The 23,679-nt window shown below is 50.0% G+C and overlaps 1 long non-coding RNA gene across 1 annotated transcript in view; it reads right to left on the bottom strand.

The window, feature by feature from the left end:
* LOC125091972 (uncharacterized) overlaps window positions 1-23,679 on the bottom strand; it is a 28,562-nt gene extending 4,883 nt beyond the window's left edge. Inside the window, exons 1-2 of the long non-coding RNA XR_007124802.1 lie at window positions 22,673-23,679; window positions 12,635-12,706 (exon numbers count right to left, since the gene is read on the bottom strand). This is a non-coding gene — a long non-coding RNA (uncharacterized LOC125091972). The remainder of the gene's footprint in view (window positions 1-12,634; window positions 12,707-22,672) is intronic.

Raw genomic sequence — 23,679 nt, 5'->3', positions numbered from 1 at the left:
CCCTGGCACTTTACTTTTTTTTTTTTTTAAGTTTTATTTATTTACAACATCTCTACACCCAGCATGGGGTTTGAACCCACAACCCTGAGATCAAGAGTCGCAGATTCTTCCGACTGAGCCTGCCGGCTCGCCCTGACTTATAGTCTGCATAGGTAACATGTGCCTCTGCTAGCAACCCCCAAGGGGTTGGTGGTAACTGCTCAGTCTCTCTCCCACTGCTATCGCCATCCTCAGATGATCTATGCATTTTTACTCCGGTTTGTGGTCCCTGTGCTCAGCAGAGCGCCAAACAAGTGTCCCTTTAAAGAAAGTTCGGTGCTTGAAGGTTTTTGCTGCAAAACATGTTGCCCTTGGGGCACCTGGGTGGCTCAGTGGTTTAAGCCTCTGCCTTCGGCTCAGGTCATAGTCTCAGGGTCCTGGGATCGAGGCCTGTATCGGGCTCCCTGCTCAGCAGGGAGCCTGCTTCCCCCGCCCCCCCCCCCCCCGTCTCTCTGCTACCTCTCTGCTTACTTGTGATCTCTGTCTAATAAGTAAATAAATCTAAAACAAAACAAAAACAAAAACATGTTGCCCTCATCCCAGCCCTGGGTGCGGGCACTGTCCCCGTTACTATTTCCACGGGAACAGCAGCGCATTACCTGTCCAGGCTTGCTGTTCTGGCTGTACTTGCTCAGGACTGAGACTTACGAGGCCACTACGGCCTTGCTCACTGTAAACAACTTGTCATCTACCCCAATGTACTCCTCTTCTTCCCATTTCTGCTCGGTGACAAGCCAAAGCTTAGCTGGGGCCGCTTTTCGGTGGTGGTTTTTGCCTGAGGCTGAGTTACAAGGATTTTTTTTTTAAAGATTTTATTTATTTGTCAGAGAGAGAGGAGAGCGAGCGAGCACAGGCAGACAGAATGGCAGGCAGAGGCAGAGGGAGAAGCAGGCTCCCCGCCAAGCAAGGAGCCCGATGTGGGACTCGATCCCAGGACGCTGGGATCATGACCTGAGCCGAAGGCAGCCGCTTAACCAACTGAGCCACCCAGGCGTCCCCTGAGTTACAAGGATTTTGATGCCGTGTTCATCTTTGGAGAGACTCTCGGCACACTCAGCCCAGAATCTAGGCTCGGAAAATAAACTGCAGGAGTTTCCGAACCCTGGAGGTATGCCTCAGCCCCCGCCAGAGCTGACTTTTCCAGAAGCATCTGAGCATCCAATGTCCTCATTTTCTTTCTCCCTCTCTCTGTCTCTGATGTGACTGGGGAACAAGCTGGACCCATGTACCTCATCCATATAAAAGGGCCTACAGAAGAAAGGAAAAGGGGAAAGGGAAAGGTCACTCCCTGTCCTGCTCTGTGCTTCCAAGGATGATAAGCCCAGGGAGGCAGCAGGACAGAAGAGTAAAGAGAACGGAGTCTGGGGTCACTGCCTGGGCTGGAGTCACTCTGCCATTTATCAGCTGTGTGACCTTAAGCAAGTTATTTAACCTCTCTGTGCCTCAGTTTCTTCAACGATCAAATGGGGATGATGACTGGACCTACTTTAAAGGGTGGTTATGAGAACTAATGAATTAACAGATCGCAAAGCATTTAAAACAGTGCCTGACCTATGGTCGATGCTATACACGTGCTTATATTTTTTACTTTTTTAAGATTTTATTTATTTATTTGACACAGAGAGAGAGAGATCACAAGTAGGCAGAGAGGCAGGCGGGGGGGGGGGTGATCAGGCTCCCCCCTGAGCAGAGAGCCCGACTCGGGGATCAATCCCAGGATCACGTGATCCCAGAGATCACGACCAGAGCCGAAGGCAGAGGCTTAACCCATTGAGCCACCCAGACGCCCCCTGTACACGTGCTTTAGAAATAAAAACGAAAATGCTCCTGTTAGTGGTTCCTATGTTAGATCCAGTTCCCCTAGTCCCTGCCTGTAAGTTTCAAGGCTGCCCCTGATGGATCTGGGGCTCATTGGTGTATGGGAAAAAGCTGAACGTTCTGGGGTGTTTGGTGCATCTCTGACACAGAGGGAAGCCTGGAGAATAGCCTCTATTTAGACAAAAAGTCTGTATAAAGGCAGGACTGTGCTAGCTAAAGTCCTATGACACCGGCCTTTGCCTGGGGCTGCCCTTGGGGCCCCACTCCATCGCTAGGGGGCTGAGAAGAGCCCTCCTCGGAGCTTCCCCAGCCAGGGCCTTCCAGGAGCTGGGCTAAGCGCTTAGCCTCCCCAAAGGCGCTTGTGCTGCCATGGCAACGGGCCTCTGCCCTGCAGGGCTGCGGAGCGAGACACCAGCCAGGAATCCAGGTCCAGGGCTCGGTGGGCATCGGAGTTCATTCTGCCTGATTGGCAGGCTGGGCTCCAGACAACAGAGGTGCCTTGTGCTTTTCAAAGGGCTGGGTCTCCTGTTTCTGTTTTATGCCGACCCAAGCAGTGAGCTTACCAAGTGCCCTAGCCCCAGAAAGCCTTCCAGAGTCCACTCTGCAGGGGCTCCTAGAAAGTTCCATGGGAGGAGCCAGGGACTGTCATCTAGGAGAACTTCAGAGCCTCAAGGATGGGTCCCAGTGAGCCTTCAGTCACCCTTGGAGACTCACTCAGGTTTTGACATCCCTCCGTAATGGGAACCCTCATGGCCCTGACCACATACACCTGCACTGCCTGTGTTCAGGCAGGGCCGAGCCCACCTGTGCCAGGACAGCAGGGGTTCGAAGGGCATACTGCCTGGTTCCCAGGTGTCACCTAAACAAAGTTTAGTGCAGTTCTGCGGAAAGGTGAGGGCAAGGAGCTTATCCTTACCAAGCAATACACTTCCGGACTCATTCAGCGAAACTTTGTTGAGTGCCTGCTAGGAACCAGGCCCTGTGCCAAGTACTGAGGGGAGGGGAAGAGGATACAGAAATGAATTAAGTGTGGGTTTTGGTTGTTTTTTTTTTTTTTTTTGAAGATTTTATTTATTTTCCAGAGAGAGAGAGAGAGAGAGACCGAGCACAAGCAGGGGAAGCAGCAAGTAGAGGGAGAAGCCCACTCTGGGACTCGATCCCAGGACCCTGGGACCATGACCTGAGCTGAAGGCAGATGCTTAACCCACTGAGCCACCCAGGCGCCCTTAAGTGTCGTTCTTGTCCTTAAGGACTTTGTTCTCTACCAGAGAGGGCAGCTATATGGATACATGTAGTTAACTAACTATAACATGAGACCAAACTCATTCACTGATCTGACATTTGCTGAATACATATTCTGGGCAGGGCACAGCAGAGAACAAGAGAGAAAAAGTCATACCCTTAAGGAGTGTATAGCCCAATAAGGGAGGCAAAGAAGCAAAAAGACAAGTATAATATAGTGTGATGAGGGTCTGTAGGCAGATCTTTGGGAGGAAAAAGCATGGCTGTCTGACCAGCACTTGGGGACTGGGAAAGCTTCCAGGAGGAAGTTTCATCTAAACCAAGACCCACAGCTGCCACTTGGCATGGCTGCAGTGTGAATGGCGGCGCCCCCCTGGAGCCCCTGGAGTTGGGCATCATTTGTGGCAGCCCAGGCTGAGGAACGAATAAGAGTCAGCCGAGAGTACTTGGCAGGTGTGGCAAACGGGTAGTGGCTCACAATGGCTAGAGCACAAGGACCAACTGGTGACTGTGGATGGAGGGAGTGTGGGAGTAGGAGACTTGTCATTTTTTTAGAAGACTTTATTTCGAGAGCATGCACACACGAGAGCAGGGGAGGGGCAGGGGCAGAGGGCGAGAGAGAATCTCAAGCAGACTCCACTCTGAGCGCAGAGCTCAACATGGGGATCAATCCCAGGACCCTGAGATCACGACCTGAGATCAAAATCTAGAGTGTCAGACATTCAACCAGCTGAGCCACCCAAGCCGCCCTGGAAACTCGTCATTTTGCAGCTATCATTGTAAGGACTGGATCGGACTATGCATGCTAAACCCAGTGGAGGTTTCATACATTCATTCATTCATTTAATTAGCAGGGGTAGGAGTAGGGGCAGAGGGAGAGAGAGAACTTTAAGGTCCTATGACCAGCGCAGAGCCACGCGCGGGCTTCATCTCACCACCCTGAGATCAGGATCTGAGCCGAAATCACGAGTCCCATACTTAACTGACTGAGCCCCCGAGGCGCCCCCCAGTGGAGACTTTAATGAGAAGCAGGATATTTGATGGTCTTACAGTGTCTCCCCACAGACTGTTTATTATATGCAAGGGAGGAAAAAAGTAGCTATAGGGTGGAGACTCCCCAGGCCACCTTGAACTGGTGATCAAAATTAGCATCACCAAGGAGAGACAGATCTAGGCTAAGCGCCCCCAGATCGGACACCCTATTACCTACACCGTGTGCCAGCAGAGATTGCCAGCAGCAATCTGATCATGAGGAAACCCCAGGCAAGCACAGCATGAGGTGCATTCTGCCGAGAGAAATTTTGGCAGGAAAGAAAAACGCGAATATTTAAATTGGCAGGAGGGGGAAGTGATCTGTCCAAAAACAGCAAGGTCAGAAGAGACCCAAAGATGCCGTGGGGTGTTCCAGATCAACACGAGCTGAACAGAAAGAACAACTCCAGGCGATACCCGATCCTGAGCAGCTCCTATACTGGAAGGGAAGAAATGTTCTAAAGGGCATCAGTGGGTCACCTGACAAAGCTGCAATACGGACAGTAGATTAAAGTATTGTGACAGTAGGGTGGCGAGGCTGGCTCAGCCAGTTGCGCTCTGACTTTTGGTTCTGGCGCAGGTCATGATCTCAGGGTTGTGAGATCAAGAGCTCCATGCTCAGCGGGGAGTCTGCTTCTCCCTTCCCCCTCCTTCCCCTTTCCTCTCCCTCCCCTTCTGCCTCTCCCCTCCAAGCATTCTCTTTCCCTCTTTTTTTTTTTAAGGTTTTATCTATTTTAAGAGAGAGGGACAGGGGGAATAGGGGAAGGAGAAGCAGGCACCCCACTGAGCAGAGAGCGTGATTCGGGGCTCAATCCCAGGACCTTGATATCATGACCTGAGCCGAAGGCAGACATTTAGCGACTGAGCCACCCAGGCGCTCCTCTCTCTCCCTCTCTTAAAAAAAAAAAAAAAGCATTGTAACACTGTCGCACATATGAAACTGAAAGTCATACGATGGTTATGGAAGACTATGTCTCTCTGCTTAGGGAATTCACTGCTTAGGAAATTCACCTACACGGAAGAGGAGGAGTGAAGAATCGTCATATATACAACCCACCCTGGCATGGCTCAGAAAAAGTGTTCATGTGAGAGTATAAAGTGACATACAGGATGTAGACATACAACATGAGTATATGCACATGTGTATGTATAATGTATATACAGAACGTGTGTGCGCGGGCGTGTGGAGAGAAAATCAAATGATAAAGGCAATGGCATAATGTTAACAATAGGCTTATCTGAGTAAAGGTTCTACAAGTGTTCCTTGGGCTATTTTTGTTTTTCCGATGGTTTCTAAATTGGAAATTCTAAGTAAAAGTTTAACAAATGATGTCCAGGTGTCAGGTACAAAGGAACGGGGGCTAGGGGAGCACAGAGAGGCAAAAACAGCAGCCAGATCTTTGTTTTCGCAGCTGTACTGAGCTGTATTTCACAGGTTATACTGTGTAAGTTTAAGATGTACAACGTGATGGTTCGCCGCATTTATATATTGCGAAATAATGACGTCAGAGTGCAACTTGCTAGTTACATTTCCTGGTAAATTTCCTAGTAACTTTCTAGTATCTAATACAGTCTGATGAACTATTAATGCCACGCTGCATGCTAGATCTGTAGAACTTACTCATAACTGCAAGTCTGTACCCTCTGACCGACATGTCCTCTCTTAGCAGTGGCCAGATCTTGAAGAGACTTGCAAATTATGATTGGAATCTGGACTTTAATCCTGAGGACAATGAGGTCTACACAACCAGTATCTGTCGGACAAAAAAGACCTTGCACCGCCATGTTGACTCATGTTTTGTTTTGTACTTTGTAGCTTTGGGCAGTTTACAGATTTGGAAGCCTCGTCACCTCCCCCAGGGCGGGTGTTACAGGGCTGTAGGGTTGAGAGAGGTAAAAGGTGAATTCCCAATGAGTTCAGGGAAAGGGGCTGGTCTCAGAGGAAGAGCCACCACCCATTTACAGCCCCACCCCCAACTCCCTCTCCCTGACTTCCGCCTCCCTTCCGGAAGGAAGCCTGGACCACCTCCTGGGAAGTCTTAGATGGCATCACCCTGGAGAGACCCTCGGAGGGAAGTTTCCACCCAGTCAGTGCAGGAGCTGGCGGTTCTGACCCTCCCTTTCCCAAGGCAATGCCTTCCTCCTCGCACACTTTCTTCTAGATGGTTCCTTCAGGGCGCCTGGGTGGTTCCGTGGTTAGAGCCTCTGCCTTCGGCTCAGGTCGTGATCCCAGAGTCCTGGGATCGAGTCCCGCATCGGGCTCTCTGCTCAGCAGGGAGCCTGCCTCCTCCTCCTCTCTCTCTCTGCCTGCCTCTCAGCCTACTTGTGATCTGTCTGTGAAATAAACAAATAAAAATCTTAGATGGTTCCTTCAGGACCCAGCCCAGCCCTTCCCTGGAAGCCGCTTTTCTCCCATCCTGGGAATGGCCCTAGCCCTGCGGACCTGCACCTTACCCTACTCTGGGGCCTTCCCCTGCCTTCCTCATTGGTGTCAAAACTTACTTTTCATTTCACATGCCTTCCTTTCTGCCCAGGAAAATTCGATGCCGGTAGGAAAAGTCAGAGAAGCTGGGTTCTGCCCCAGAGTAAACTAGCTAATATGTCAGCCAGGTCCCCAGAACTTACCGAAATAAGGGGCACTTTGGGCACCTACGAGTTGGAGAAAAATGTGTGTTTGCGCCCTCTTCCCCGCTGCTTTGGGCATATCAGTGGGGGCTGCTTTAGGGATCAGGCTAGGGATGGTGTGGGTGTTGGATCAGGGATGACGGGAGGGCTGGAGGCAAAAAAGCACATCAAAAGGTTGTCACCGTGCTTGGAGAAGTTGGTGACCTGACCTAAAGTCTTGGCAGAGCATGCAGGGTCAGCTGGATGAGGCCCAAGTGTGCGGGAGAGAACAGGCTTGACTTGCTGGCCAAGGGAAGTTGGGGGGACGGGGGTGAGGGAGTGTCCAGGTTTCCCAGTTGGCCACGGAGGTGAGTGGCAGCGCAATTTCTTGAGAAAGGGGTCATGGGGCAGGACCAACTGTGGGTTCGAAGAGGAAGGGGAGGACGAAAAGCATAGGGTATGGAAATTGCAGTTGCTTATGGGACATCCAAGTGACACGTGGAGTGAGGGCAAAGTCTGGTCTGGAAACAGTTTTAATATTTTAACACACACACACACACACAACCAGAACTTCCAACCTGCTACACTCTGAGGGTCCTTCAGCCCAGGACATGTTGAGAGAAGGGATGTTGGTTGGGTGGAGCGTGGGGGCTTGGCAGGGAGTGGACCGCTGGTACATCTGTCCCCTGGGACCCCTCGTGCTTCTGAGGGTACTGAACCCTTACTGTCTGCTTCCTCACCCTGGTCACTTCCCATCCTCCGTCATATGGGGAGGAGGGCCCCAGCCTCCCAGCTGCAGGGGATGTTGTCAGGCTTGAGGCCAGGAGCAGCCAATCCCCCATCAGCACCTGGGCCAGCAGCCCAGGGAGGGGAGGCGCAGGGTGGGGCGGCACACAGGGAGGGCTGAGGGGTGAAGGTGACTTTCCGTTTAGGTTGGAAGGAAAACAGTTGGCATCCAGACTTCCTGATTACCGAATAGCTAACTGGTAAATTTTGGTGTGTGCCTGGGGATGGGGTGGGGCAGGGATTGGGGAGTTTGCCCTTCTCCCGTCCCCCAACTGTTAGCAATAATAAAGGACACTCCTTGGACAAGATTCCAAAACGAGTACTTGGACTCCGGGCTCCACACTGTGATTCTGTTTCACCAGGAAGAAATCTTGACTGTCTGCCAGGCCTGTTATCAGTGATGCACTGGGTCACTGAGGGCTGGTCTTTGTATGAAGTGCGGGCAGGGGCGGGACTGGGGACCTGGGCCCTTGGAGAGCCGCCCACCAAGGTGCACACACAGAACGCTCAGTCATGCCCTGGCATCTGAGCCTTGCAGCTCAGCATGCCCCGACCGCCTCTGAGCAGACCTGCTAGATTCCCTGCTGGTGACCTGGAGAGCAGAGACAAGGGCATGCGGCCTGGAAGGAAACGGGGCTGGTCTGTGACCCACACGCAGAGGATGGCCCAGAATGCCGGGCAGACTTCCCACCAGACAGAGTCAGATTCCGAATCAGCAAGAGGCCCAACGGAAGACCCAAAGTCACGGCCACCCTCTCCTGCTGAAAAAGGAAATGGGCCCAAAATATAGACTCCAAGAACATACATCCGACTGCCCTCCGGGGTAGATTTCAGGGCTCTGGCTAACATCCTAGAGGCAGGAGGGAAGGGTTTGCCTCCCCCCACAACTTACTTACAGTCTCCAGGGTCACCAGCCTTTCTGGAAAGCTTTCAATGGGAAATTATAGCCCAGGAGTGGAGCCAAGTGGACAGAGGGCTGAGCCCGAGCTCTCTCCTGCCCTCACCCCCTCATCCTCCCTCTCCCCTTAGTCTTGAGCGTTTGCCAGATGTGCCTTCCAGAGTCACCACCAGTGTCCCTGGCTCTCTTCCACCTCCGCTTTTTTTTTTCTTCAGGCAGAAAGAGGCCACCCAGCCATGGAAAAGCCTCTGGTGTCACTCTGTCCCCAGGGCCCTCATTCAAGGTGGCAACTAGGGTGAGCTCTGGCATCTGGGAACTCCTCATCCACAGCCATGGGCTGGGAGGTCCTGAATCAATGGCAAAGGGGCATGGGGGTGGGGGTGAAGGTCATTCAGGACCTGGGAAGATAGTCAGGCCCAAGAGTGTGCTCCGTTGAGAGCCACGTGCTACATTGTCACAAACGTGAGCTCGTTGTTGCAAGTTACACTGAAATAAATTCTATTAAAAATTAGGTAAGTGGGGGTGCCTGGGTGGCTCAGTGGGTTAAAGCCTCTGTCTTCGGCTCAGGTCATGATCTCAGGGTCCTGGGATCGAGCCCCACATCGGGCTCTCTGCTCTGCAGGGAGCCTGCTTCCTCCTCTCTTTCCCCCTGCCTCTCTGCCTGTTTGTGATCTCTGTCTGTCAAATAAATAAATAAAATCTTTAAAAAGATAAAAAATAAAAATAAAAATTAGGTAAGAAATACCCCCAAACTCATCACTTCCTCATCATTTTACTCTGTCTTCCGGCGATCTGTGCCCTTAGGTGATTATGTCCCGCATTCGTGTGGCTGAATTATTGGATGACACGCTGAGTGCTTATGACTCAGAGATCAGTCGATACTCTTAATCAGGCTTTGCTTTATTCTTTTTGTTGATTTTCTAGACCTAAGAAAGTGAGGGGGGAAATGTTAGTAATGCCGCTTAAACCCAGCTGTGTGCCCTGTCAGTAGCTATCGACATCGTGAATAAGAGCAAATGATGAGGCAGTGACCTTCCGGGGTCGGAAAACCATGACTGCATTCAAGAAAGAAGTCACTCACATCTCTGAGGAATGCATGAACTTCAGACACGTGTCTTTGCTGTTTCACATGTAAATGAAAAGCTCAACTCACGTTCGTGGCAGAACTACATTCGTTTAGCAATGGTGGCCACGAGTTGGTTACCGATACAAGAGTCTGGCAAAAATCCACAAAAGCATCCGGTGAGAATGGGTTAGCTACTGATAAACAATTAATATTAAAATTATCAATTAATACCAACAATATAATAATAATAATAATGTGTTGATAATAAACTCATTGAATACATTTATTAAGTTATTAATTATTAATACTTTATTAATAATATTGTATGCATCTTATTATTATGTGTAATTTGTGGGGCATACATACTTTATACTGGTAAACTTTAGAATTAACTTATGTATATAGATACATGCACGCGCTTCCCTGCAGAGAGCTGATCATTAAACATTTACCAACACTCCATTGGTTAAGCCCAAGGTTCAGAACTATTTTGGCACCAGAAACACAAGTTTCAAAGGTCTGAGAGGTTCTCCAACCCTAACCAATCTGGTAGAGGATGGACACGTGACTAAAAATCATGTGTGTGTGTGTGTGTGTGTGTGTGTTTGTGTTTAAACCCCGCAAATAGAAACCTTTTTTGGATCTCACAAGGCTATCAGGTCTACGAATGTAGGTAGGGACTTTGCCCTTCTCGTTCACAGTGATGGCCTGGGCACCCGCCCAGTGCCTGGCTTGGAGAAAGCGCTCAGTCACGTCTTCTTGAAAAAAAAAAAAAAAAGAATCTGGGGCACCTGACTGGCTCAGGCCATAGAGTGTGTGACTCTTGAGCTCAGGGTTGTGAGTTCGAGCCCCACGCTGGGTGTAGAGATTACTTAAAAAAAAAATCTTAAAAAAAAATGAATGGTTCTTCTGTACCAACTCACTTTGATCTAACTTCCTCACAGTATTACCCAGAAATGGCCCTGACTGGAAATCTAGACCTGTAGTCCTTAGCCTAGAAATTCCCCTCTCCACAGGTTCCTTGCTTCACTGTCAGTCCTGCCCCGAAAGGACTCCAGCTCTCGAATGTCATGTAGGCGCCTGACAGGAAGGTCCACTGCTTTGCTTTCTGGATTCTGGCTCCGCAGCAGGTGCCTCCACCATCTGACAAGCCACTTTGGTCTAGCTATCAACTGTACCGGTATGGACAGAATGAAAGGAAATTAGTGAAGGGAGGGAGAGTAGGGGCAATGAGGGAAGTCCACAAAAGCACATCTCAGATGGGAAGCCATTTGGCTCAGGGAAAAGACAAACATAGACCAGTCTCTGGCACTAGAAACCTATGGAAATTTCTAGTTCTACTTACCACTTAATGGCTATGAGACCTTTCTCTAGTCACTTTACCTCTCTGATCCTCAGTCGGCTAATGTAGAAAACGATCTTGAGGGGCTACTCTAGATCTCCTTCACCAGCTTTGCTGGCTTTGAGGGCTGCTACTGGTACATACACCTGCAATCTGGTGGGGGGGGGGGCAATTCCAGTGCACCAGAAGATGGCATCGCTTGACACTGGGGAGAGGTATGTTTTTCAGAAAAGAACTCCTCTGTAGGAGGAAGCAAAAGTGCGCAGAAAACATTCCAGTTGCTGAGGCAGACAGAAAAATATAACATTATAACATCCAAAAGGCTTGGATAAATTCATGGCTGAGGGTTTACTCAAGGGCATTTGGGTCTTTGCATCCCATGATGTCCTTGTCCAAGTCAGAGGAATATGCCACTCTTGTGTTCTCATGTCCTTCAAATGCTCTGGCTCAAGTCCCTGCAGCCGCACAGGCATGCCCATACCTTCTCCCCACATCCTGAAACCACCACCCAAAGGCAGGCAAGGTGATCAGCAAAATGACGCCAGAGGCTTCCAGAAAACAGACAGGAAGTTTCTTCTCGGCTCCGCCCCCCTCTTGCCACTTCCTGTCCCCAGCAGCACTGTGAGCTCAACTCCCAGGGAGTGTGAGCCCCAGGCCCCTTGCTCTGCTCCTATGTGCTGATGCTGTGGAAAGGGTAAGGCTGGCATTTTTCCCTCCTGCCGTCACACAGCAGGTAGGAGTGGAGCCTTCCCCAGTGGTGTTTTCCTCCTGCTTCTCTTCTGTTCAGAATGCCTCCAACTGCCTGCTCATTTGAGTCCAAATTCACAGCCTGACCTTCAAAGAAATGTTGCCAGGAGTCGACACTTGCTGTGTGCCAGGCATGGAATCCAAGCGTAGTCATATCGCCTGAACCTGGTAGCTAGTCTAGGTTAGCCTCTCCACTGTTTGTCAAATGAATACATGAAGAAGTCCTCAGGATAACCCTGAAGGGCAGGTGCTTTAAATCCTTGTTGTACCATTTAGGAGCCTGAGACATAGGGAGTTAAGTAACTTGCCCAAGGTCATGGTTAATAAGAGGCAGGGTCAGGATTCAAACCCAGGTCTATCTGACGCTGAATCTCTGAGATGATTTGCAACTGCGGTTCTTCAAACCTCTTCCTCCCCCCACTCCCTCCTCGAGAGGGTTCTGCCTAGCAGACACAGCCCTGTGATATTTTTGGTTCCAGTTATTCCTATGGAGGCGGCTGCAGCCCTTTGGGCAGGGGACACCTGTGCCAGTCGCCCGGTCTACAGGCTCTGCCCACCACAAATGGTTTGTCTTATCCAGAGGACTGGCTGGATAATAAGGCGCTGCCCCTGGGAACTTCCTGAACCTTCCCGGGACAGGCGCACCATTGGCCAGTCCCAACCCCTGGTACATCAGGGGAAGAGGCACTTCCTAGAAGCTCTGGTGGTAGAAGTATTTTCCTCCAGGCCACTGCTCCACAGCGGGAACCAGGTCGGGGATCTGGGAGGGGGGCCCACCTTCCATTGGGAGGGCCACCTCCAGAAGCTGAGCTAGCTCATCTTCCTGTTCTTTTTTTTTTTTTTAAGATTTTATTTATTTATTTGACAGGCAGAGATAACAAGTAGGCAGAGAGGCAGGCAGAGAGAGAGAAAGCAGGCTCCCCGCTGAGCAGAGAGCCCAACTCGGGGCTCGATCCCAGGACCCTGGGATCATGACCTGAGCCAAAGGCAGAGGCTTTAACCCACTGAGCCACCCAGGTGCCCCCTTCCTGTTCTTTAGAAGCCGGTTCGCCAGACTTACCAGGTGTCACTAGGCTCTGACAGTGCTGTAACAGCTAGGTCTCTAGACCTCCCAGCGCCTTGGTTTCTTTCCCTGTAAAATGGGGATTAAAAAAAAAAAAGATTCCTACCATATTTTAAGACTCGAGAAAAAGCTTCAACTGGGGGGGGGGTGTATGGGTAAATTCGAGACGCCAAGGCCCCCCGTGGACACTCAAAAAATTCTTGGTGCCTGGCCGGAGTGATTAGAGATAATTTGGTGATATTAATCAACCTTTTTCATGTCACAGCACACACAGAAAATATCTGGCAAGCACACTGGGATAGAAAGGAAGAGGTTTCTGTGGACCAGAACTGCCCCAGGCTCAGCCCAGCTAGCCCCCAAGGCCAAGGGCGCGGACAGCGCTGCATTCTTGGAGTCCTTGGGCAGCATCTGAGCTGTCCAAGATGCTATAGACAAAAGCGGTGGCCAAAAGTAGTGGTGAGCCTTGCTGACAGTCTCTTTCCCCTCCTTCCTGTCGGTCAGCCAGCAGAGGGCTGGGGTGGGAGGCCCTGCTCGCCCAGACACGCGTGGGAGTGGTCGCCGAGCAACTTGGGCAAGGCTCTTCCCGGCCTGGCTGTGGCCACAGCGTGGCGGGCTTGTTCTCGCTCCTTCCCTAATGCAGGAAGGTGAGGCCGTCACAGCCAGCCACAAACCTCGGGGCAGGCAAAATCAGGAGAGGGGGGCATCTGCCTTCTGTCTTCTCCCAAGCTTCTTGTTCTCTTTTCTCCTCCTGCTACCCCCTCGTGCCTCATTGACTCATCCATCCCCAAAGCCCTTAATAAGTAGCGACCAATGGCCAACCCCCATGCCTGGTTCTGGGACTACAGGATGCAACTCTTGGCTTCAAGGCACTCAGTCCGGTGGAAAGAAAGACCTGGAAAGAGAGGCAGTGAAGAAGGTGCCCTAGTCTAATGGATGTCTGTAAAGAAGAGGGGAAAATTTGAGGGCTGGAGACAGGCTCAGAGCGCCTGAAGTTTGCAAGGACACTTGCAGCATAGACGGGGTGGGGGGTGGGCAAGATGGGGGGGAAAGAGGAGCCAGGGAGTAAGGAGGCAGCTTTCCAGAGAGAAGGACATGCACAAAGGACAAAGGAGGCATTGAGACATGGGAGAAGGAAGCATGTTCAAAGCACTCCAAGTTGTCCAGTTGTGCGAGAATAAAAAGCACTAGACGGGGCAGAGGGTGAGGGGAGGCGGTAGGGAAGCCAGGCAGGTGGTAGCCAGATCAGAGAGGTGGTGCCAGTTTCTGGCTCGAGTCACTGGGTACACGGTGGTCCCATTCACTGAGACTGGAACACAGCAAGGACGAGGACGGGGCAGGGGTGGAGGCGAGTGCCATCATGGATAGGCTGGCTCTGTGTCAAAGGAGGTTTTTGTTGAAGATAGTTGTTCAGATTTCCATGCTGAAGGGAAGAGATGGAAGGGGGGTTGGGGAGGTTGAAGCTTCGGGAAAGAGAAAGGAAATGAGTGATGGGGCAAGGCCCGAGGGGTGGGGAGGGGAACTGGACCCCAGCACACCAGATTGGGGAGGAGGGTCTCAGCCTTGGGCAGGAGGGGGGCGTGGGGGCAGGAGAAGAGAGTGTGGCAGGTCGGGTTTGCTGAGAAGCCAATTCTTTTTATTTAAGATTTCATTTTTTTTTTTATTTAAGAGAGGGAGGAAGAGAGAGAACAGGCAGGGGCAGTTACAGAGGGAGAGGGAGAAGCAGGCTCCCTGGTGAGCAGGGAGCCTGACACGGAGCTGAATCCCAGGACCCTGAGATCCTGACCTGAGCTGAAGGCAGACACTTAGCCGATGAGCCACCCAGGCTCATTGGCCCCGAGAAGCCAATTCTGGGATCAAGATCAATAGGTTTACTAGGGAGTGATCTTGGGAGCACTTCTACCACCCATGGAAGGGAAGGAATGAGAGCAGGATGGGAGGAAGGAGATGCTGGGCTGCAACTTGGGTTCCACAAAGCCTCAGGCAGCCCCATGGGAAGCTCAGAAGCTAGGAGTTGGGACGGGGTGGGGGGGTGGCCTGGGCCTTTATACCTCCTATCAGTCCTTCATGGAGAACAGGCTGCCCTGGGAAGGGGGCCTGCCCTCGGGCAGAGAAGCTTTCTTCAGCTGAGATAATCCCCAAAGGGGTCTAAGGGCTGAGCACCCTGAGCCACAGCCACCACTGGGTCCTTCGGGCCTCGAGGGGGTCCCGGAAGCACATCCAGTGCCCACGACAGAGAGGAAGGGGGCGCTGTTGCATTTGAGTTGAATCTGTGGGCCAGCAGGTGACAGTGTAGAGGAGCTGATAGGGGACATGCGACAGGATTGCCAAGTGGTGTTGGGGTCTTAGTTAAAACTATAGGACGAATCATTTAGGCAGGCCCAAATAGTTTTCAGATTTCAAGGACCCTCATCCTTGACCACGTGGCTCCATCCTCTCTCCCTTGGGTTGGTTTGTACCAGGAAACGTGTATATTATTTAGAGAACTGGGTTCCTAAATTCCTGAACATTTTACCTCAACTACTACCTTTTTTTAAAAAGTATTTTATATTTATCTGAGATAGAGTAAGAGAGAGAGAGAGAGAGCCCAAGCAGAGGAAGTGGCAGACAGAGGGAGAAGCAGGCTCCCCGCTGAGCAGGGAGCCCGATGCAGGACTCAATCCCAGGATCCTAGGATCATGACCTGAGCCAAAGGCAGATGCTTTAACTGACTGAGCCACCCAGGTGCCCCTACCTCAACTACTTCCTTTCTTAAAAAGGGTTATTTATTTTTTATGTCTTAATCTACATCCAACGTGCCCCTCGAACGGATAGTCTCCAAGATCAAAAGTCAGATGCCCTTCTCACTGAACCAGCCTACCTACACTACTTCCTAAACACAGATCCCAGAATTTTGGTAGCTAACCATTATTTTTGTTATGACAATCGTTACTTACATTAATGCCAACGATCTAGCTAATAGGCAAATAAAACTATGTGGATATTGCAGGTTACAAAAAAACCACTCAGAAAACTATTTCTGAGAGGACAATGAATAAACACTTGTCTCTGAGCAGATGAATGAAAATTACAGGTGTCAGCATTAAACCTAATTAGGAGGCAAATACGATATGTAGAAAATGACAAAGGAAAACTAATTAGAGAGCTACAAAGGAAAACCCACAGCGGTGGTGCGGTGCTGACCCGACACGGAACCAGGGGGCTTATCCGGTACTAGAGTGACAAAAGAGAAGTATGCCACCTAATTACATGGGCTTTCTAAATGCACACAGGAATGACACAGGTGACCATTCAGAAACAGTGCCAGGCTCTTCTGAGAAGAAAGGGTCCCCGCATGGAGCGGGGGCAGAACGAGAGCCCCCTTGGCTTACAGCGAGGGTCAGGCTGCCAACTGTGTCTCACTCAGGAAGACAGCTTGCCACCCCTGAGCAGCTCTGAGTGAGTAGCAACCACTTTCCAAACCGGCTGCAGCCGTATGGTTCCTAGGACAAAATGCAATCGCCAATTCACAAACAAAGTCAGCCTTGGTGATGGGGCCTCACCCTACATCCCCACACAGGTTTGCCGCCGAGCATGCTCCTGCGATGAGTGACTCTGATTGCAGAAATGTTAGGACACAGAGAGTGGCAGCCTGGGAGGGGAGCTGTTTAGGAGGGATCACATTGGTGGGCCCTAAAATCATTCTAGGTACAAGGGGAGTCGGTCCTGCTGCCAAAAGCCTGGCCTTAGGGGAGAGATGGGGCTACCTAGAGCTTCTAGGGGCAGATCCCTCCTAGCAGACACCATCTTCTAGCTCTTGCCGCCAGCCTGCCAGACCACTAGGTGTGAATTCTGGGAGCGCCAACTATTGTTCTCCATCCCATACCCCCTAATCTCCAACACACACACACACATGCACCACACATGCACGCACACATGCACACACCCCACAGGTGATCTTCTGAATCTCCAATGATAGTACATAACATATCATGTTCCAGACCACCTACTAGAGGTTTTGCCTTGTCTTTTTCTCTTGAGAACCCTAAAAAGTAGGCACTGCTGTTATCCCCACTTTATAGATGAGGACATTGATGCAAATAAATAAAGTGATTTGCCCAAGGTCACAGGGAAGCTGAAGGAAAGGTTGTGCATTTCCTGTAGACTATTATGTCTCCCACAATTTGAGTAGATCCTCACCTTTCTTTCTTTCCTTTTCTTTCTTTCTTTCTTTCTTAAGTTTTTTTTTTTTATTTGAGAAAGGGAATGAGCAGGGGAAAGAGGCAGAGGGAGAGGGAGAAACAGACTCCCCGCTGAGCAAGGAGCCCAATGTGGGATTCGATCCCAGGACCCTGGGATCATGACCTGAGCCAAAGGCAGACACTTAACCAACTGAGCCACCCAGGCACAATTCTCTCTCTCTCTAAGATTTTATTTACTTATTCGAGAGAGAGAGAGAGCATGAGCAGCGGGGAGAGGAAGAAGGAGGCTCCCCAGTGAGCAGGGAGCCTGACGTGGGACTCGATCCCAGGACTCTGGGATCATGACCTGAGCCGAAGGCAGACCCTTAACAGACCAAGCCACCCAGGTGCCCCTAGCCATTCTTTCTTCACGGGCCCCTCTGGTGAAATCAGTGAATCCCCTTCACAGAAAAATGCCCATCTCTTGCATGTACCCAAAACATATTTAATTTCAAGGAGTGCGGGGACTCTCTGAAGCTCAACCTGAACCGCATGGGACCCAGTTTAGGAACCTCTGCGGTAGGCTAGTCCACTCCCAGGAAGAAGCTTGGCCCAGACGCAACTTGGCTCATTGCGCCCCTCACTTCCTCTGGGAAAGCTGCCGTCCACGGCTTGGGGCTACCCTCACAGCTGAGGTTCAGAATGCTGGGGCTTTGTAACCCTGCACTCGTGACCTCCCATTCCCCCCACGACGAACCATGCCTGTGCCAGCTCCCGCTGCACGGGGGGTGAAATTTCTGGTGGGCTTGCCCAGCCCCAGCCCAGAGAAGAGAAGAAAGCTCTGAGCCGCTCCACGAAGAGACCGGGGCACTGGGCTCCGACCATGGAAGCAGAGAGGGAGGGAAATGGAGCTCCTGGGCAGAGCTGATGAAAACGGGTGCGGCCAAGGGTGCCCCAGGCCCTGCCACAGGTCAGAAGTGGAAATGAAGTCGAGAAAGGATACAAGGGGAACCAGAGGGAACCTCGCTGTGAGGGCCTCTAGCGTGGGGGCTGCGGTTTGGCTTCTCCTCCCGAAAGAGCAGTGGATTTGAGCCATTCCAGAACCCGGAGAGCTGGCTCTGTGGCAGAGGCGTGCGGGAGTCCCCTTTGGGCTCAGGACAGGTGGGGATGACCCCACCTGCAGCCCATTCACTGAAGCAACGGGTAGTATTTGACATTTGTTTCGTTGCCTGGCACTTACCAGACACCCGGCACCCGTGCTAAGCGCTTGACAAATATGGACCTGCTTGGTGCTCCTAATGCCTGGTGAGAGGGACTACCGGGGTCTCCGCTCAACAGATGGGGAGCCTGAAGCCCAGCGGGGGTCACGCGACTTGCCTGAAGTTCTACCGTGAGTAAGTGGCAGGGCGGGATTCAAACTCCCGCAGTCCACGCTCTGCCCCACTGTGCTCTGCAGAGAGCATGATCAGGGACTGAGTCAGGGACTGGCAAGGGAGCCGTAAGCAGCCCAGATGCTGTCTCTGCAGTAGAGGGACTGACGCTTAGCGGGTGACAGATGATCACGGCCCGGCCTGCTAGGATGCATTCCCCCATCGGCATGGGGGGGGGGGCTATGGCGGTGCTTCAGAGGGGCGGGAGGGGCCCAGCCTCCAGGGAAGCAGCTGGCACGTTGCAGGGACTCCTTTCTCAGGCCCAGGACAGAAGCAGATAGCAGAGGGAAGAGCGTTCCGGGCAGGGGAATGGCAAATGTGAAGGCCTCAGGCAGGAATGGGCCTGGCATGAGAAACCGTGAGAACCGGGGAGGAGACCACAGTGGCTGGAGGGGAGTGAGCAGAGGGGGATCGTAGTAGGAGTTGGGGGTCAGAATGAATGAACAAGTCGTGGAGATTGTGCGTGGTGCCTACCATCAGGGGAACCAAACTGGTTCCCCAGCTTGGAAGCCCTCCAAATCCCTGCTGGGACTCACTGGGGGAGGGTGGGGAGGCCCCACAGGAAAGTCTATTAATAACTCCCTCTCTCCAGAGCTCCATTCCAAAGGCATGACTGGACTCCCTCCTCCACCACCGACCCCCAGCTACCAGGGAGGACAGGCAGGGGCTTCCAGGAAGCTCATCCTTCCTCTCGGGCTGAGACTGGGGCTGAGCTGGCAGGAGCAGGCTGAGATTAAAACTGACCTTTCAGGGCGCCTGGCTGGCTCAGTCGGTAGAGCATGAGGCTCTTTTTTTTAAGATTTTATTTCTTTATTTGACAGAGAGAGAGTAGGCAGAGAGGCAGGCAGAGGGAGAGGGGGAAGCAGGCTCCCCGCTGAGCAGAAAGCCCAACACGGGGACATGGGGCTCGATCCCAGGACCCTGAGATCACGACCTGAGCCAAAGCCAGAGGCTTATTAACCCACTGAGCCAACCAGGTGACCCAGAGCAGGAGACTCTTTACAAAAAAAAAAAAAGACTTGACCTTTAGAGTTTACACAATATTCTTCTACCTCGAGAGTACGAGAGAGTACTACACTTACGTCCTTTCAGAGACTGCGATGGAGGCCACGGCCATGATGGCTTGGGGCCACCTGTTCCCTCTGGTCCTTCTGAGAGAAAAAAACCCTTTCACAGTGGGGGTCTTTAGACAGCAAACTCTCTTGCAGAGTCCTACCTTCCCACCTCCCTCCCTCTCTCTTCCTTCCCACCTCCCTCCCTCTCTCTGGCTCTACCATCAGAGGCAAACAGAGAGAGTGGCCTTGCCCTCCTGGTGGGATGTCTGTGTCTGAGTCCCAGAGTCAAACCCTCTATTGTCTAGAAGATGATTTGTAGTTCTCTAGAGATTTTGGACATGAGCTTTATACTTTCCTGTATTAGAAATATCTTCACCTGCTCTGTAGTTTGCTATTACACTCTCTTAATAGTGTTTTGTCTTTTTTTTTTAATGAATAGAAGCTCTTAATTTTAATGTAGCCAAATGCATACCTCTTTTATGGTTAGTGCTTTTTGTGTTTTGATGGAAAGGTCTTTCACTTCCCAAAGATAATGAAAATATTTTGCTATATTGTTTTCTAAACTTTTTACAAGTTTTGTTTGTTTGGTTTAAAGATTTTATTGACAGAGAGAGAGAGCGCACACACAGGCAGGGGGAGCAGTGGAGGCAGAGGGAGAAGCAGGCTCCCCACTGAGCAGAGAACCTGATGTGGGGCTCGATCCCAGGACCCTGGAATCATGATCTGAGCTGAAGGGAGACGCTTAACCGACTGAGCCACCCAGGTGCCCCAAGAATTTAAATTACTTTGTCAAGTCCCCCCACCCCACCCCTGTCTCAAACACACACACACACACAGGTATACATAGGTATATAATACATATATATATATATTACACATATATATATTACATATAATACATATAAATACATAGGTATTTTTATGCTATTATAATGACTTAATATTCATTTAAGTTTCCAAATGCTTGTTGCTTATATAGACAAATACAATTATTTTCCATATTGAGCACATGTCCACCAACTTATTTAAATTCATTTATCAATTCAAATGCTTATCCTTCAATTCTTTTGGATATTCTTTGTATGCAGTTGTGTTTTCTACAAATGATGACAGCATTATTTCTTCCTTTCTAGATCTTTGACCTTTTTGTTTCTTTTTCTTCTTTTATTGCACTGGCTAGGGATTTCCAATACAATAGTAACAGAGGGAATCCTTGCCTCATTTCCAATTTCAGGAGGCAAGTTTTTGTTTGTTTGTTTGTTTGTTTAATTTTTTTTATTTATTTGTTTGACAGAGAGAGAGAGATCACAAGTAGGCAGAGAGGCAGGCAGAGAGAGAGGAGGAAGCAGGCTCCCTGCTGAGCAGAGAGCCTGATGTGGGGCTCGATCTCAGGATCCTGAGATCATGACCTGAGCTGAAGGCAGAGGCTTAACCCACTGAGCCACCCAGGTACCCCAGGAGGCAAGTTTTAAGTATGATACTTGCCATATAATTTTTTGTAGATACCTTTGATCATAATTAAGAATATTTCTTCTATTCCTAGTCCCTTATTCCCATATGCATCCTTACAATAAATCCCAATTATTTAGGATAACTTTGAGTATCTGTTCCTAATATCCAAAAAAACCTAACTAAAACAATGATCATGTTGTCACTTCCTTTAAAATACTTATACCTCTCAATTTTCTTATTTTATTCAGTAAGGTAGAACCTCCAGCATAATACTGAGTAGTAGCAATGATGGCAGACATCCTCGTCTCATTCCTGACATTAATGTAAATGCCTCTAGAATGTCATCTCAATTCTACTTGTTAATATCTTATTTAACACTTTGGAAAATCGAGGGGCGCTCATGGTTAAGCATGAGCTTATGCTTGGTTAAGCATATGCCTTCGGCTTGGGTGGTGGTCCCAGGGTCCTGGGATCAAGACTCACCCGTGTTGGGCTCTCTGCTCAGCGGGGAGCCTGCTTCTCCCTCTGCTGCTCCCCCTGCTTGTGCGGGTGCTCGTTCTCTCTGTCAAATAAATAAAGCTTAAAAAAAAGAACTTTAGAACATCTATATTCAAGATTTTTATATGTGTATTTTTAGGTGAGATTGGTCCAAACATTTCTTTTTCCCGCTATCATTGTCAGGTTTGGTATCAGTTATCCTATTTTCATATAAAGAATTGTGGGAAATGATCTTTTTCACTCTCTAAAATAGTTTAAGAACTATCTGTTCATTAAAGTTCTGCTAGGGGACACCTGGGTGGCTCAGTTGGTTAAGCCACTGCCTTCGGGTCAGGTCATGATCCCAGGGTCCTGGGATCGAGTTCCACATTGGGCTCCTTGCTCAGTGGGGAGCCTGCTTCTCTCTCTGCCTCTGCCTGCTGCTCTGCCTGCTTGTGCGCTCTCTCTCTCTGACAAATACATAAATAAAATCTTAAAAAATAATAAATAAAGTTCTGCTAGAACTCAATGACACAGTCTCATTACCCAGAGATCACTGCTGTTAGGCTCTCAATGCCTATCCTTCCAGATCTTTCCCCTCCCCATGTATATGTGTGTACACGTATGAACAAATATATAATAAACCAAGTGAGATCACTCCATATTCTGTTCTGAAAACTGCTTTTTTTGGCCAATAATCTTCACCATTTTAATAAACTTTCATCTCATCTAATACCATATATTTATATTTTTCCAAATGACCCCAAAATGACCCTTACAGCTGGTTTACCCAAAGCATAACCCAATCCAGAACAAGACCTTAATTGCATCTGATTGTTTTGAAAAAGAAAGTTTTTCTAACAATTTTATCTGCCTTAAAATGGAAATGTCTGCTTTGGGAGGTAGTTAAGACTGGAGATTCTCAAGCAAAGGCTGGACCCATACGTGTCTGGGGGCTGCCGGTGGGGGGTTCCTGCATGAGGGAGGTTAGAGCACACAATTCTTAAGGTGTTTTTCCAAAGTTGAGTGATGAAGATACTAGGGCTGATTTTCCACAAATCGTCTTATTGTATCACTTTTGCACTGGCTCCTATCCCCTCCTGTCTACTCGGGTAGATTACTCTGGTAATTATCTCTCCTGCATGATTGATTTTTACTTCCCTCTTGTCTTTTTCCTCATTAGCATCCAAATATGCTGTTACTTCGTCTATCTTGAAAATACCTACTGTCAGTCTTACTTGCCACTCCACATACTACACTTCTGTTTTCCTTTTACAGCAAAACTCCAAAAAAAAAAAAATGGCATCTGTATTCACGGCCTCTGATTCCTCTCCTCCCGTTCTCTCTTGAACTCACTCCTGTCTGGCTTTTTTGCTCATGCCACTCTACTGAACTGCTCTTGTCAAGGTCACCAAGGACCTCCACTGAATGCAATACTCATTTCCAAGTCCTCGTCTTACTTACATGTGCTGGCCACTTCGCCTGTTCTGCTCCGCTGTGTAGTACAGACAATTACAGATCCCGGGTGTCCTGCCCCTCTGACTTCCGGGCGGGTTTGGCCAATGGGCATTACTGGCTGAAGACTGGAGAGCAGGAGGAGGGGAGAAGCGAGGGTGCTCCCCTTCCTTTCCCTCTGTGCGCAGTGTCATCTCTAACACTCACTGCATCTCTTCCGTGGCCCCCCCGTAGGCCCTCCCTCTGTGGACCAAGCTCCCGTGGGGCCAGCCTTCCTGCTTCTGCTGGGTGGTCCCTGACCCTGGACTTGAGTAACACCAACTTCTGCTTTCACCCCCTGTGAAGGGGAAGCAGCTAGAAGCCCTCAAGGGGAATGGCTTCCTGCTGTTGCTGGTCTCTGGGTTAGTTCACCATCCCCTCCTTAGCTTGCCAGCGCTTCCTGAGAGGAATAGCTCTCACCTGAGTAACCGCTTCCTCGCGTTCGGTTCTTTCTGTTTACAATTCTGAGTTTGGCTTCTGTGCTCCAACTGGCCCCTGGCTGACAGAAAACACCCATTTCTCTTAGCTTTCAGGATAGTTCCCTCTGTTTCCCTTCAACTTTACTAGCCATTTCTATCCAGTCTTCTTCGCTGGTCTCTTCTCATCTCTTGACCATTAAACGTTGGGAGGCCCCAGGGTTCAGTCCTGCACCTGTGTTCTTTGCCATTCACACTTACGTCTTTGGGACTCTCATCCTGGCTTGTGGCTTTGAATGACATCTACCGAAACCTCCTGAATATTTCTATCTCTAGCTAGACCTCCCCAGTTGAGTTCCAGACCACATAGCCAACTGCCTGTTGGACATCTCCACTTAGATAGCCAGTAGGCATTTCAAACGTAACATGTCTGTCCTAACAGTGTTTGGCTTCCCCCCACCCAAATGCTGTTCCTCCCCATCTCGGTAAATAGCACTTCAATTCACCCAGTTACTCTAGTCACAGATCAAGAGATTGTCCTTGATTTCCCTCTTCCCCTCA

The sequence above is a fragment of the Lutra lutra genome, chromosome X (genome assembly GCF_902655055.1).
Source record: "Lutra lutra chromosome X, mLutLut1.2, whole genome shotgun sequence".
Lineage (NCBI taxonomy): Eukaryota > Metazoa > Chordata > Mammalia > Carnivora > Mustelidae > Lutra > Lutra lutra.
The sequence above is the reverse complement of the archived record's forward strand: the minus strand, read 5'-3'. Positions and strand labels throughout refer to the sequence as shown.